Raw genomic sequence first — 15,406 nt, forward strand, 5'->3', positions numbered from 1 at the left:
CCCGCTTTGTGATTCATCCTCTCCTGTCTGGCAGGAACTAAAGTCACCCACCTTGATGGAGGTATCGCCAAGACTGGGGGTGGAGAACTCAGCCCTCTAGGTCATTCCTGTCCAGTGGGCATGAGGATGCCCCTCCCATGCCCTGTGGGCACCTTCTCAGATTGGTTAGTGTTAGTATCCGAATGTAGGCCTGGCCCAGGGCTGGTTCCCTCCTGACTCTGCTGTCACCAACCAACCATGTCCTCTGAACGAGGGGCAGGCAACAAGGGCCTCAGACAGCAGGACACTCACTTGCCCTGCACAGGCAGAAATTTTTAGCACAGGGTATAGCATAGAAGAGTGATCCAGAGTGACGGCCATACATGTGGCCCATGGGGACTGGACACACACTTGCCTGGAAAACTGAAGTCCCAACAAGCCTGTGTCTTGGAAGCATACCCCAGCTCCTCAATGGTAGAACCCTCTCAGCCACCCAAGAGAGGACAACCATAGCAAGTAAAGAGCCATTGGGTTGAAGGTTGCAAGGGTCTGTCGATGTTCAGGTTTTAGCTGTCCATTCTCTGGGTCTGCGACCCAGGACAGCCTGAATGTGACCTGGGGGTTAAGACAGAAAAGAACAGCTGTAACCAGGTTTCTGTCTCAGAGCAGACAGACTGAGAGATGGAGACAGGAAGGACCTGGCCACATTTTCTTCTGAGCATCTGCAGGGAGCTGGCTGGATCCACTGAAGCAGCAGGTGCAGCAGGGAGAGTAAAGGAGGAGAGATGGAAGAGAAACCTTGCCAGGATCTGGATGCCCCACCCTCCCATCACCCACCGCTCTCTGGTTCAAGTCCTAGATTCTTTTTGTTTTATGATGCATTTACTCATAAGAAAAGAAGAATGGCAGAGTAGGGTAAGAGAAAGATTCCATCAGCTGGCTCACTCCCTGAATGACTATCACAACCAGGAAAGCCAGGAGCCAGGGAATCCATCTGGGTCTCCCACACGGATTCAGAGGTCCAAGTACTTGAGCCACCATCCACTGCTTGCCCCTGTGCTGGGCAGAAGATGCCTGCATTGGGGGCACCCCAGTGGAGGTGGTTTGAAGACTGGGATGTCAGGTGGTGTGAGAACAGAGGGAGTTGGGTGAGCAGAGGTGGGGGATGACCTTGGCCAGCAGGCACAGAGGCTCTTCCTGGGCTGCCAGTCCTCATCCTCCATGGCAGAAGCAGCAACGAGGCTTGCTGCCTCGCCACACCCTTCTGCATCTCCCAGAGCCTCTCATCAATTCATAGCTCTGCCAGGAGGTGAGCCCCAGCGGAGCATACAGTAGGGCCCCATGGCCACCTAGAGCCTGAGGTGAACACGGGCCTCATACTATGGAGCCAGTCTGCCCTTTTTGAGGGGATGAGGTCCATGGCCAAAGTCCCAGGGCCGGACTCCCAGAATACAGGGAGTGTGGGTGTCTTGCCTGGAGGCCATGTCCAGAGTCTCTGGCTCCCTCTAGTGGCCACAGGCATCTTCTGGAGATGGCTCCTTGCACAGCCCTCTCTGGTCAACAGGGGTCACCAAGTAGAGTCCTATCTGTGAAATGCTGTGCAGGTGTTTGTTACAGCACTACTCCTGAGATCCTGACTGTATGGCCCTAGCCCTAGCTTGCTCTCGCTGTGATCTGCACCCTCACTTGGTGTCCTCCCTCCCTCAGGCCATTCAGAACAAGGTGGTCCCTGTTCCAGAGGTCACTTCTGCACCCCATCCCCCGCCCCACTGGGAACCAGCTTTCTGCAGCCCTGCCCTGCTGGCTCCTACATCTCCCTGCCTGGCCAAGCCTCAGGCTTCCTCTGCCCTGCTGGTCACTACTGCCCTGAGAACACCAGCCACTAAAGCAGGCTCCCCTGTCCCTCTGGCTTCTACTGCCCACAAGGTGACAGAACCACATCCCCAGGCTGGGCAGCAGGGTGGACAGGTGTCCTGGCTCAGCTGGGGACATGGGCTCAGTTCTATAAACTGACTTGGCCACTGCAGGTGGTATATGAGTGTGTTCTCTGCAGCCAGGGCATTTCCACCCCCAACCTGAAGTCTGGGGGAGCACTGGCTCCTGCAGGCTATGTGCCCAAAGCAGCAAACCATGGGTACCAAATTGCTGGATCTTTAATTTGCATGCAACTTACATGCTGTGTTCCATAATTATCCATATTGGTTGGAAAATACCTCATAAAGGACTCCAATGCAATGTTACAAAGCCTTCCAGGGAAGCTGACCACCAGCGAGGACAGGTGCACATTTTGTGGCTTTGTCCTCCCCAAGGCCACCCCACACAGGTACATGTGGGGAGCGGCCAACCCCACGTATGAGAGGCCACAAGATGGCGGCTGACCGAGGGCCAGGAAGCAGGATTTGTCCTGCCAGCAGGCAGGCAGGAAGTCACAAGGATAGGCTAATCCTCCCCCGCTGCGATTGCTGGCCTGTCAGCACCCCGTGGACCCACGGGGAGAAGTGATTGGTGGAGAACAGTATATAAGCAGCCCGCTTTCGGCAATAAACCTTTTCGTTCGGCTCATTCCCTTGCCTCCCCTTTTTGGTTCGCCCTCTCCTTTTTCATTCCGCTTTTTCCTTTGCCTTCTCCTTTTGGTTCACCTTCTTTTTGGTTCGGCTTTTCGCTCATTTGTTTGTGTTTGTGTGTGCCGATTGCAGTGGCGGTTCCTGTTTTCTCCAGGCCCTCGAGATTCCTCATCATTTTAGTGTCACTGCAGGGCAGCGACAGGTACAGATCCAGGAGTGACCGAGAACCATCCCTGCAGGAGGGACAATAGACCTCCTGCCCATTCCCTTGGGGTGGGGGCCCTGAGGAAGACATAGGTGGGACCCTCCTCCTCTAAACCTTGCATCTCAGGCATTAAGTACATCACCCAATTTCCCTGTCCCTGGGACTACTACAACCCAGATTCATTGACTCAGAGCCTGGACAGCTGCCCTGCACCCCAGGCCACTATTGTGAAGAAGGGAATATGACCCAAGCCTCAGGGCCTGTGATGCAGATGAGTCTTGCCTCCTAAGCAGGCCCCTTCCCCATCTGTGTATTTTGCCTTGCTAGCCCAGGGCCCGAGTCACCCAGATGACTTCCTGGAGCTGCTCTGGGAAGATGGGTGGACTGTTGTTCCACTGAGCTGGGCCCCTGAGACCACTCCTCTCTTTAGGCTGGTTCTGCGTGTAGGCAGCATGAACCTCTCGCCCCTTTGAGCTGGACAATTACATCAGCACCAACTGTTTGTATCCAGCCTCGGCCACAGGGGGGAAGTGCCCCACCGGCTCTTACTGCCCTGAGTGCAGCTTCTCCAGGCTCCCCACGCAGACAGGACACTCCACATGCCAAGACCGCCTACCAGGCTTTTAATGCAAGGGAGCAGGACTCCAGGCCCCAAGTGGGCAGTGGGCAGTAGGTGAGATGACGGGAGGTGGGACTGCAAAGGGGACAAGCCAGTAAGAGAGCAAGGCAGGCAGTGCTCCAAGACTAGGCTCCAGGACACAACCACAGAGCCCCTCCTGGCACAAGACACTGCCAGGACCAAAGTCTAGGATGGAGCTTCCTCATCTTTCCTCATCTTTCATTCCTGCCAGGCTATTACTGTGACTCCAGCACAAGACCCATGCATGACTTCAGCCTGTACCCATGTCACATGGCTACTCCTGCCCCCTGGGCAGAGTCAAAGTCACATGCTCCAGCTGCCCAGTGGGCACTTATGGGCCTCGTAGTGACAGATGAGTGTCACAGAGTGCCAGCTGTGTCCTGCAGGGAAATTCTGTACACTGGCCAGACTCACAGCACCAGCAGGTAGATGCACCAGAGGGTCCTGAGGGCAGGAGTAGGTTCAGCAGGTAGGGCACAGGATGAGGGCATGCTGCAGGAAGAGGCACCCAGCCTGGTTAGGTGACCCACATGGTCAGGGGAGAGTAGGCTTGTTGGCTATGCTTTCTCTCTGACCCAAAGTCCCTCCTGTCACCCACACCAGGAATGCCCAGCTCCCAGCACAGCCCTGGGCCTTGGTGCCTGATTCTAGAAAGCTCTGCAGGTACTTCCAATGTCACACAGCACCAGGAGCCTTGTCATTAGCCCTGCACCTGTCCCACTTTCATGATAGGAAAGAATGTCTGCAAGTCCAGTCTCTTCTCTGGAGTCTCAGGGTCTGTCCCCGCTGGTGTCTGAGTTCTGAAGAGCAGTGGTTCAAGTGCTCACGGTTGTGGATCTCTAAGGAGGGCACAGCTCAGATTTAACAGGACTTGTCCACCAGGGCCTCCATGCTGACAGGAGAGAGGAACTGTGGCCAGGGTCACATCGCTGGACTGGCCTGAGGGATTACTGCTGTCCACTCCCAGCCCGTGGGGAAAGCTATTCACTTGGGCCCCTTGTGGGTTCCAGGTAGGAGTGTGGGGGCCATGCTGACCACATTCCCCTCCTGCAGGAAGCTGCACTGCAGGGTCCTTGCTGCAAGGGAGGAGCAATCAGCAAGGACCCCGCCAACGGGGCATGGAGCTTGCTCTGCCCACCTGGGCACTACTGCCTAGAGGGTACTTCCGCCACCAGTGGACTGCTAAGCCTCTGCAGGGTGGACACTCCCCTACCAGCCCTCTGTGCTCCATGTCCAGACCCTTGGCCCTGCCTTAAAGCCAGGTAGGGGTTTGTGACCAGTCCCCTGTGCCCCCCACTCACTCTGCTAACCAGGCCACTTGCCATCCCGACCTCCTGCCCACTACCAGTCTGGAGCAGGAGTGTGGATCCAGAGCTCCCACTGCCCCATCCTCCCCTGCACCCTGGCACTCAGCCACTGCCTTCCAGACAGGGCTGCTTCAGACCTGGCTCTTCCTCCTTTACTGATTCCTGGTTGCTGGACAGCAAGCGCCATGCAGTCTGTAATGCCTGCAGCACACACACCTGCAATACTTTGTTCCTGCTTTGTCACATTTTTGATATGTGGAAGTGACTGGGGAATCCAGAGCCCCATTGGTCACTCCTCAGGATGCTGCAGGAGGACTTCCTCCCCTGGCCCCTGGGGAGAGGAGGGCAGGCATGGGTGCAATGGAACAGCTGGCCTCTTCCATGCCTTCCTTCCAAAATCTTTCAGGAGGTCTCACACCAGCCTGATGCCCACCTGGCACCAGGTCTGAGGATGGTGCCTGAGCCCCAGAGGAATGTCAGAAGTGCTCTACTGGACAACCTTGCCCTGGGAGCCACCCGCCCATCCAATCAATGCTCTGTCACCCAGGGTAGGTAAATAGAGTGTTCCCTCGGCATTCCCAGGTTGGGACAAATGGTAGAGCTCGCAGAGTGCAGAGCTGGCTGCATTCCCGATCCAGCCCGTAGAATCCAGAGGGACATCAGCTGGCCTACCAGGGAGAAACCCCCTCCCCTGTAGAGGTGCAGAGCCCCGGCCACGTGGGGACCCTACCGCTGTGTGAGGATCTTGTCCCAGCTCATGCCAGCATGCCAGCACCCTGCCAACCCATCATGACAGATCCAGGCTGGAGGACAAAGGAATGGAGGACTCAGGCAAGGGTCTGATGGGAAGTCCCTGGGCCCGCAGGAAGCCCATGCATCACCATCAGCTGCAGATCTCCCTGGAAACTGTCCTGCCCTAAGGCCCTCTGCCTGACCCTTGTTTTCCCAGCATTTCCTGCACTAGCAGACCTGCTCCTGTCACAGCCATGGAAGAGCTCTTTGGAAGACCTTGCCTCCCTGGCCCTCTGTCCTTGGGGAATGGTGGAGGATACTCCATGCCCTCCTGGCTCCTGCCCTCCTGGGCCCCATGCAGTGGAATGTCATGTCTGTCCTCGTGGTAACTACTGTGTTCCTGGGCTGCAGCCACAGCTGTGTCCCAGAGGTCAGTGAGCTGCTGGCAGCTATGCTGACTGCTCTGGGGGACCTGTGATGATGGGCTGGGGGTCTCTTGCAAAAAATTAACTGATTTGTGAGGCTCCAGGCACTCAAAGGTCTGGGCCATGTGCTGTCACCCCACATTTCCAGGGTCTGGACAGTGTCCTTTTAACATCCAGCAAAGAAGCCAGGCCTCCATGTAGCTAAGCTCCCCAGTCTCCAGTCCACCCCATCAGACCCTGTTCCTTCTTCCTCTCCTACAAGCCCCCACACTCTATTCTGGGTCCTGTTTTTCTCCAGGTTTCTACTGCCCTGAAAACACAGGGCTAGACTGGCAGCCCTGTTCCCCTAGCACTTATACCCTCCTGCCTGGCTTGAGCAGCCTGCTGGGCTGCCGAGGCTGTGATGGGGGCAGATTTTGCTCACAGGCCAACGCGAGAGTTGCTAGTGGACAGTGTTGGGAGGGCTTCTTCTCTTCCATGGGATCAACCTGGACCAACCCAGAGGCAGGCACAGAAGGTACTGCACACTTGCTGTTTCCTGCCTGGGGGGTGGGACCCAGTCAGCATGTCCACCAACTTGTGTCTCTCTGGAATGCACAAGGTCTGTTTGTCCTGGTGGGCAGTGCTTGTTTCCAGGTTCACTGTTTCCATTGCTCTTGCCTGACAGTGAACAGAGCCCCATCTGTGCCACCTCCTCCTACTGCCAGTCCTTGCAGGAACCTCCAGGGCCCAATGCTGGGCAGGGGCTGGTGCTGGAAGCAGAGGGCTGGCCTCAGGAGTGGTGTGCCCTTCTCCCCGAGGTCATGCTTTGTTGGGAGCCAGAGACTTATGGGCCTTAGACTTGGCCTACCTGACAGCCTGTTGCATTGCAAAAGCCTGCAAGCAGGGCTACAGCAAGCAGGATATTAAGCCAAAACATCCTCTGTAGAGCAAGCAGAATAGAACCTCCACCCTTGTTCCTGTTCAAATAATTAGTTCCTCTCCTGTTTCAATATAGCTGATTAGTTCCTTCCCTGCTTCAGTGAAGATAATTACTCCCAGGAACCCCCTCCCTTTTCCCCCTCCCCTAGAGAAGAAGGTATATATATATATATGAGGAGAAAAAATAAAGAGAAAGGCACTCTTTTCCACCAAGTACAAGTGTCTGTGTGTTTTCTTGGGCCAGCAGCCCGGGGCTAGCAGCCCGGCATTCCCAGTCCACCCTCAGGGTTTGAGCGTTGTGTCCTGCAGCTCGGGACAGTGCTTCCCCTCACCTGTGCTAAGGTTTGGTGGGACGCAGGTGTGGACAGGGTGGGCATGAATATCAAAATGGCACAGGAGCTGGAGCTGGTTGGAGAGGGTTTCTCGGTGCCTCCAAGAGGTCATTTCAGAGCTCTTAACCTTCTGGGGCTCAAGGCCCCTTTGAAATGCACTACACACTTCCAGATAAACCTATTTGGACATGCAGAGATTTCCTGGAGCCCCTGGAACCCTGAATCTGGAGATGAAAGTCTGTGCTCCTGCCAAAGTCCTCCTGAGGTAAGTCAACAGGTGGCATGGCCACGAACCTGATCCCATCCTGGCTTCCTGAACCAAGAGTCCCTGCAGCCTCAGGTAGATGGATGCTGCTCAGTTCAGCCTCAGCTCCTGGCCTGCAGAATGCAATAGTGGGAAAGTAGATTGTTTCTATCCCCACTCATCAAGTGAACTCTAGGAGTGCCACGAGGTGTAGGCCAGAGGCCACCCTGCTGTCTGTCAGCCCAGCCCAGCACGGACCTCGCAGCAAGGACCAGAGCAGGCAGGCCACCCCCCGGGACTCTGCCTCACTCTCAGATTGCTTTCAGTTCCTCAGACTACAAGGCTGAGCCTTCCAAAAGGAGAGCCTATAGACCCTGCCCTCCACATGACCCTGACCTCCAAAGCCTGGTGCCAGCAGCCTGAGACCAGCTGGGCAGGAGAGAGCTGAGGGTCAATCATGGGTCCCCAGTGCCAGTAATTCCATGATCTCCTAGACCCAGAGCCTGCACCAGGAGAGCAGAAGTGCTTGAATGGTCTGCCTGCCCCACACCTCCCAGCCTGACCCAGAGGTCTTGGTTACACAGAGTGCCAGCCCATGTCCTCGAGGACACTACTGTGCCAGAGACTCTGCCATGCCCCAGTCCTGCCCACCAGGCACCTTCAGGCCCGGGATCAGGCTTGGATCAGAGGTGCAGACACCCCAGCCTGGGAGAGGAGATCTAGGATGAGAGGGCACTGCTTATATCTGGCTAGACCACATTGTCCCAGGGTCTGACAACACCAAGGGGCTCAACAGACAGTGGACATCTCTCTCCCAGGCCTTTTCTCCAAGCAGGCCTGCCCTGGCCCTTTGTGCCCATGGCACAGTTTAATTTCCTGGATTCCTGACTGATCCTGCTGCTGTTCTGTTTCCCTCGCTGAAATCTGAGTGCCACGCACCAGGTAGGCTTGCATTTTGGTCACTGCTCTGCAGTCATGGAGACTGTACCCAACAGAGATTTTTTCGCAGGTTTCTTGGGCACTGCCAAGTAACAGAAGCTGGCTTGGCAGCAAGTGAGGGAATGGCCAGCAGGGCACACAGCACCCCCAAGGGTTGAGGGCAACTGGCAACCTCCGTGGCATTATTGATCCAAAAGCAGAAACAGAGACATTCATAGGCAAGCAGAAGGAAGAGCAGAGATAGGAGGAGAGACAGTGGGATAGTCCGTGTTCTTTCCTGGACACAGGGGAGTCAGCTGTGGGCGGCGCAGCTGCCCCCGAGTCAATGTCTTCAGGCCGCAGATCTGAAGAAGGACCACCCAGACTGGCAGCAGAGCTGGACAGCGCTGCACCAGGACCAGAACCAGCAGGTGGCCCTGCCCATCTCTAATGGGAACATCTTCTGCAGGCTGCCTGTCCCCTTTGCCTGCCTAGCCACTACTGCAGCTCTGCTGGGCTCGCCCAGCCTTCTGGACCCTGCAATGAAGGCTTCTGCCTTCAGGGAGCACACTTGTCCCCAAGAACTCTATGGAAGATAAGATAGTGGCCCCTGCCCTGCATATACCCTGAGCATGGATGTGATGAAGGGAACCAAGGAAGTGGGAGAATCAGCAAGCCCCATGGCCCAGGGAGACTCACAGGCTTCTGCCTCTGGTGGCCTGGGTCCTACAGGACCTGAAGCCAGGTTAGGGGACTCTGCTGAGCTTCCTACAGCTGTGCCTACAATGTTAGTTTCTCTTTCAGGGTACTTGTGCTCCCCAGGCACTGTCACCCCATGGACTGCCCACCAGGCCCACAATGCCCTAGCTGCTCAAGGCTACTCTATGAAGTATCCTCAGGGTGAGTGCAGTGAGGCTTGGCAGCCTGAATTTCCTGGGGATGTGGGAAGCCATGGACTTCTCTTCAATGGACATCACCAAATCCTGCCTGACTTCAAGCTCAGGTCTCTTGCCGGATTCAGGCCACTTCTCCTCCCCTAAACCCATAGATCCATTGGTGCATTGCACCCTGCAAAACTGTCCCCAACTGACGATGACTCTTAGAAGCTAGCATAGCAGGTGACCCTGCTGGCCATCTCCAGAGCACTCCAGGCTACAGAGCCTACTCGGGCCTCAGAGCTCCGGTACCCTCTTCCTTCTGCAGCTTCTGTCCAATAATGCCTCCTCCATGCTGCGGAATGAGTGTCCTGCTGGTCATTACTGCCATGCTGCCACTGCCTTTGCCACATATTCCTTTGCCCCCAGGGTTCATACATGTCACAGAAAGGGGACATCCAGAAATTAGATGGCATGTGCTGTGAGCCAGGTGAAGGGCATGGACACAAAATTTCCTTCCCTCACATACCCACATCTGGTCCCTCTGATTCTCTAGCCAGTCAATGTAGGACTTAGGCCTGATTGGGATGTGGGCCTAAGGACTTCAGCTTGTGGTGACCTCGAGATCAGCCTGGGGATGGACAATGCCCAGGTCCTCCTCCTGGAGCCTTGGCTGCTTGCTACTTCCAGGCGTCTACTGTGCCCTGCTTGGCTTGGCTGTCCCATTAGGGCCCTGCAGGACTGGATTCTACTATTTTCCTGAAGCATTCATCCCGAATCCCATCGATGGGGCAGCAGGAAGTCTCTACCCTCCTGGCCACTTCTGTCCCCAGGGCAGGCTCCAGCCCACTCCATGTCCCCCAGGTGAGTGACCAATAGGTGAGGGCTACTCCAGGCACTTAGTAGGTGAGTTAGGAGCTATGGGCCCAATCTTGGGGGTCTCCTGGGAAAGGATACAGAATAAATCCCTGATTCCTAATTAGAGTAGTGTCCCTCCCACACACATATAATGTCTGCCGTGGGAGGCTGTAGAGAGGCCTAGACTCTGCAAAGGGGACACAAGGGGCATCATGGGGCATAAGGGAGACTGGAAGGTCAGGGGAAGGTACTCTGGGCCTCCATCCAGGAGGCCTGGGCAGCCACAGCTGTGCACCTGCAGGCTCCTTGCTGCCCACTCGAGGTGTCACATCCACACAGGACTGCCTGCCATGTCAAGCCAGTTGTTACAGCTCCTGGGCCAGCCTGAGCTCCCTGGAGGCCCCGTGTAACAGAGGCTGGAATTGCCCCAGGGCCTCTGTCTCTGGGCATGGATGCTCTTCGCCATGCCAATGGGCTAGGCATGGGCATTGGGGCTCTCTAGATAACCAGCCTGGAGGAAGATGTGGGTCACAAGCTTCCACTGTACACTACTCACCAGACTCCTGCAGCCCTGGGAAGGGTTTTGCGTTAGCAGGTACCCTGCACAGTGAGCTCCACATACTTCTTCCCACAGGAACATGGGGGACGTGGAAGGCAGTGTGGAAGAACCCACTTTCAGAGCAACATTTCATGGGACTAAGACCCCTGAGACCCTATTTGGGTGACACATATTCTGTCCTCAAAGACTGAGGCTGCCTTGCGGTGCCCCAAATGATGATGCTCTCCCACTGCCCTGTCCTTGGGTGCTGCAGAGCTGGCTCCCTGCCCCTGCAGGCCTGGACTGGGGCTGAAACTGCCTTATTCTCCTGGGGCACAGCGGAGGCCACAGCTGCCCTGTCTGCTCAGCCACGCAAAGGTAGCAGGAGCAAGAAGGAGTAGGCTCTGGCTGGAAAGAGGGTGGAAAGAGATCCCCCAGGAGGAAACAGCTCCTCTGTTTGCCTTTCTAGATGCCTTCTGCTTCCTCCTCCCACTGGACACTCATGTCCCCCAGCAGCGTGGAGCCCCAGCCCTGCCCTGCAAGGCAGTACCAGGAGGAACCTGGACGGAGCACCTGCAAGATGTGCCCTGTGGGGAAGTGAGACGCGGTCATCTGAACTGGGGCCTCTCTGTCCTAGGACTTCTGACATACCCCCTCCTCTCTGAGGCCAGAGGAGCTGAGACACCTCACAGTGGCACCCTGATCTTCCAGCCTGCAGAGCCCTCTAGCAACAGCACAGGGCCTCCATGGGTATGGCTTCCTGCCAGGGCTCAGGGGGCACAGCCTGCTGCCCATCCAGTGTTCATTTCCTCCCACTTCAGATTAACCTGGGCAATTTTTACATCTTTCCCAAGTCTCTTGGGTTCTAGAAGCTTCTTGCCCTGGAGGAAGTTTGCCTCCTAGGAAACTGGGCATTCATCAGCCCTGATCCTCCTGACATCCACCTACTGTATCTATAGGTTAGGTCCCTTTAGAATCCAGAGAGCCTGGTCCGTGTGGCCAATGGACTGTCCTACTAGCCACTACTGCCCTGTGGACACCCAGAGTCCCACCCAGCACCCACATCCTGGGAGTACCTTCTGAAAGAAGCCAGGAGCAGGTAGCATCAAGGACATCAGATCGTGCCCTAAAGGACAATTCTACACTGGTTCAGGTGATCAGAGACATTTGTCTGAGAATTTTTACTTCCCTGTCTGTCCCAGGGGTCCCTTGGTCAGGATGTGGGCCAACATCCTATTTGCCCTGATATTCAGTGAATATGACCTGCCACTCCATGTGGCAGGCCACAGCCTAGAGGGAGGGGAGAGAAGGGATGGAGGAGACACAGCAGTGACGTTCAGCCCAAGACATGCTGAGCTCCAGCAAGTACTTTAACAGGGCACTGGATAGTGTGGACACAAAGGGAAGGCCTTGTGAGAGCCTGCTCTGGGCCTGACAGTGACTGAGGTCTGTGGCAGGTGGAACCCTAGAGGAAGGAGAGGTATCAAGGCTGCACACAGGGCAGGGACTAAGAAAGTAAGTGGGGTACAACTAGGATGCTGTAGAGACTTCAGGGGCCTCTCCTGAGGTTATGCCCAAGGGTGGGAATGACCATGGTCATGATGGAGCCAGGAGGTGCTGAGGTGGGTCTGACCAACAGTTGTCCATGCCAGCTGTTCATAGACCACCTGGATAGCACATGGACTGTGAGTGCAGTGGGAGGCGGGGGTGAGGGGAAGGGTCACAGTGTGCCACACCAGAATCAGATGGCAATGGATGGCTTCAGACCATCTGCCACCAGGCCAAACCCTGTACACTCTAATCCCACTCAATCTGTGATTCCAGATTCCCAAGCCAGGGCTCCCTACTTTGGCCCAGATAATCTCTTGGGTGAGACCACATCTGTGTTTCAGCTACTCAATCCTCGTCATGATGCTGTTACCTACTTAGGGTAGCCTGAGCCCAGAGAGGCCTGCACAGGGAGAGGGGAAGGGCAGAAGGGGACAAGGCCGGGAAGAAGCACATAGCCAGAGGGGAGTACAGAACTCAGGCACCCCAAGCCCAGAGAGGACACAGGTCCCAGAGGAGACTGGACTCCAGCTCCAAAGCCTCCTGCCTTGACCTCACCCTGGGCCTCCAGCTCCAGCCAGCTAGGGCACTCCTTCCTTCCTTCCATCTCAGATGCAGCCAGGCCCTCCATCTGCAGCAGAGTCTGTAGCCCTCTTTACTCCACAGGGGCTGGGATTCACTTCCCCAGCGGGACATGTTCTTAGGGGTTTTACTGTCTCCCTGGCCGCACCTGTACCTTTCCGGTGTTCTCATGGCTTCTCCCATCCTGAGGGTTCATCCCAGACAGGAAACTGTGAGAATGGAACCTTCCAACCCCAGGAGGCACAAAGTAACTGTGAACTCTGCCCTGAAGGCTTTTACTATGGAGCCTCTGGCCCAGGTGGGTAAACGAACTGACACTAGAGCCCTCAAAGCTGTGGTCGCCAGAGGATTGGTTGTTACAGTCATACACAGAGTTTGCAACCACATGTAGCACTTGAATAGCTGATAGGTGGGGACCCTGGACTGGGGAATATTATGCTGTGGACTTCACTCAGGATGGCCCCTCTGCTACTACCTTGCAGCTTCCAGTACCCAGACCAGCCCTGGCCAACTAGGGCTGGGACACGGTGCAGGACAAGACCCAGTTGGCCATGGGCTGACTCATTCCCAAGCTGCACTGCACACAGTTCAGGTGGCCTAAATGGGAGTCTGTAGGCTGCTGAGCTGGCACTGGGCATCATGGCTCCAGGTGGCTAGCAGGGACAAGTGCATCCCATGCCCTTGCATTCTACAGCAGCCCACCCTGCCTCCCGCAGCTGCCATCCTTTGGGGCCCTACATCCTGTCTACAGACTTCAGTCACTTGGATCCCTCCATTCAGGTTAATCTGCCATTTCCCCCTGCACCCTGCAGCCTAGGGTCCCAGCTTGTGCCTGTAGGATCCCACTCAGCTACTGTTCACCCATGCCCTTAGGGGACCTTTGGGCCTAGGAGCAGGGCTGCTGCAAACTGGACTATAAGCTGTGCTTGGCAGGTTGGTGGTTTCTGGAGTGACTGTGACCCCAAAGGGCCTGGGCTGACACAGGGAGGGATGGAGGAAACTGCAAAGGAGAAAGTACCCTGAGAACAGCACCCACATGTCCCAAGGCTGCTCAAACACACATCAGAGCCCTGAACCTATCCAGCCTGACAAGCACCTCTACAGGCCCTCAGTCCCACTACTCTTGGCATGGACCCCTCTAATCCCCAGTACCTGGTCTCTGAGTGCCCAAGGCCCCAGGGCCCAGGTGCTGCTGCAGAGAGCAGATTGCCCTGCAGGGGGCATCTGTCTCCCTCTGCCCCTCAAACCTTCCCTCTGCCCAGCACCGTGATCCTCTGGACATTGTGCCTGGGAATGGGGGTAGGGGTGGACAGGGGAGAGGAGGTGCAAATGTGGGGATGTCAGGCAAGAGGGGTATAGGTGATAGTGGATGCAGGTGGAGAGGGATCAGGAGGAGAGAAATGCATGCAGGAAGGTGCAGGTGAGGAAGGTGCAGGTAGCAGGAGGTTCAGGTGAGGTGAGACTCTGGTAGGCCACTGTCCAAGAAGGAAGGTGCACTGTTGGAATGGCACATGGTGGGGAAGGGTCCCTTTCTCACATATTTGTTTGGTTCTCTTCTTGTTGGGGATGTTCTGCTCATCAAAAGCGCTGCCTCAGCCATCAGGTCTCTGCTACCCAGACCAGTTCTGCAAAGGAGGGGCCGTGTCCCCCACCCATCAAACACAAAGCAGGTAGCATTAGGTACCAGGCATTCCAGGTTCACCATTAACACCCAGCAGGATCTAAAATCTGGCCAGAGGATCCTCCCTCCTCTAGGGTTGAAGCTCCCTAAGGGGAGGACTCTTGCCACCTCCAGGTCCCCCGGCCTGGCTCAGGACCTCATGATAGTACACTCCATTGATCCCAAATTGTGATCTTTTTCATGGCTAACATCCCTAAAGACGGCAACATGAACCGCAGTCTCTGACCATCAGAGCTGGCAGGGATGTTTCCTATTACATGGTATGTGAGATAATAGCTTGCCTTTCAACAGGTGACCTCTAGGCCTTGATGAGGACAGCAGGCAGAGCCTGACTGGAAGAGTGGTGACTTTGGAAAACATGTCCTCACAGGGCACAGGGACAAGGCCCCAGGATGATCTCATCTTAGAGAAGAGTGACAGGAGCCACAGGGCCCCCGGTTGTGTCAAGGACACACATGGGAACACCTGTAACTCTGTTTAGTCACAGCTCTGTGGCATGGCATAGCGTCATCTGGAGTATGGACACAGGTGCGAGAACGGCATAGCAGGGCACGGGTGTGGACAACAGTGTTGATTCGTCATTGACATGCAGAGTCCTTGTCCTCTCCGGGCTCAGCCCTTGTTTAAAACAAAGGAATCTTCCCTGACTGGCATAGCTGCACATTCCATGTCAGAGTTCTGGGCTTGAGCCCCAGCCCTGCTCCTCATTACAGCTGCCTAGGAATGAGCACCCTGGGAGGCAGCAGTGACAGCTCAGGACTTGGGTTCCTGCCAGCCACAGGTGTGCACAGGCTTCCAGCTGCCTGGCTTTGTCCTGGCCCGAGTAGAAGCATCTGGGGAGTCAGCCAGTGATTGACAGATCCTTCTCTGTCTCTCTCTCTCTCTCCATTTCACTCGCTCTCCCTCCTCCTCTGCTCTCTCTCCCTCTTCTGTTTATCCCTCCCCCTTTCTTCCTAGCCAGTCCTCCCTCCCTGTTGTTCAAGTAAATAAAATAGACACATGTTTTAAGTGAAGGAGATGAAAGAGACTGCTCTTCCTTCTGAGATTCGGTGCCAGT

Source organism: Ochotona princeps, unplaced genomic scaffold, assembly GCF_030435755.1.
Source record: "Ochotona princeps isolate mOchPri1 unplaced genomic scaffold, mOchPri1.hap1 HAP1_SCAFFOLD_147, whole genome shotgun sequence".
NCBI lineage: Eukaryota > Metazoa > Chordata > Mammalia > Lagomorpha > Ochotonidae > Ochotona > Ochotona princeps.